Here is a 270-nt window from a genome sequence, read left to right as displayed (position 1 = left end):
AAAAGAACGAACAGATCTGTGTTGGAAGAAGTGCAGCCAGAGTGCTCCTTGGAGGCCAAGATGGCCAAACTTTGTCTCTCATACTTTGGACATATTGTCAAGAGAGACCAGTTGCTGGAAAAGGATATCATGTTTGGTAAGGTGGAAGGTCAGGGAAAAAGAGGAAGACCCCCAACGAGATGGATTGGCCAAGTGGCAGCATTGATAGACTCAAGCGTGGCAACAGTAGTGAGGGTGGCCCAGGATCGGGCAATGTTTCGTTCTGTTGTT

This window comes from Chrysochloris asiatica, unplaced genomic scaffold, assembly GCF_000296735.1.
Source record: "Chrysochloris asiatica unplaced genomic scaffold, ChrAsi1.0 scaffold00052, whole genome shotgun sequence".
Classification (NCBI taxonomy): Eukaryota; Metazoa; Chordata; class Mammalia; order Afrosoricida; family Chrysochloridae; genus Chrysochloris; species Chrysochloris asiatica.
The sequence above is the reverse complement of the archived record's forward strand: the minus strand, read 5'-3'. Positions refer to the sequence as shown.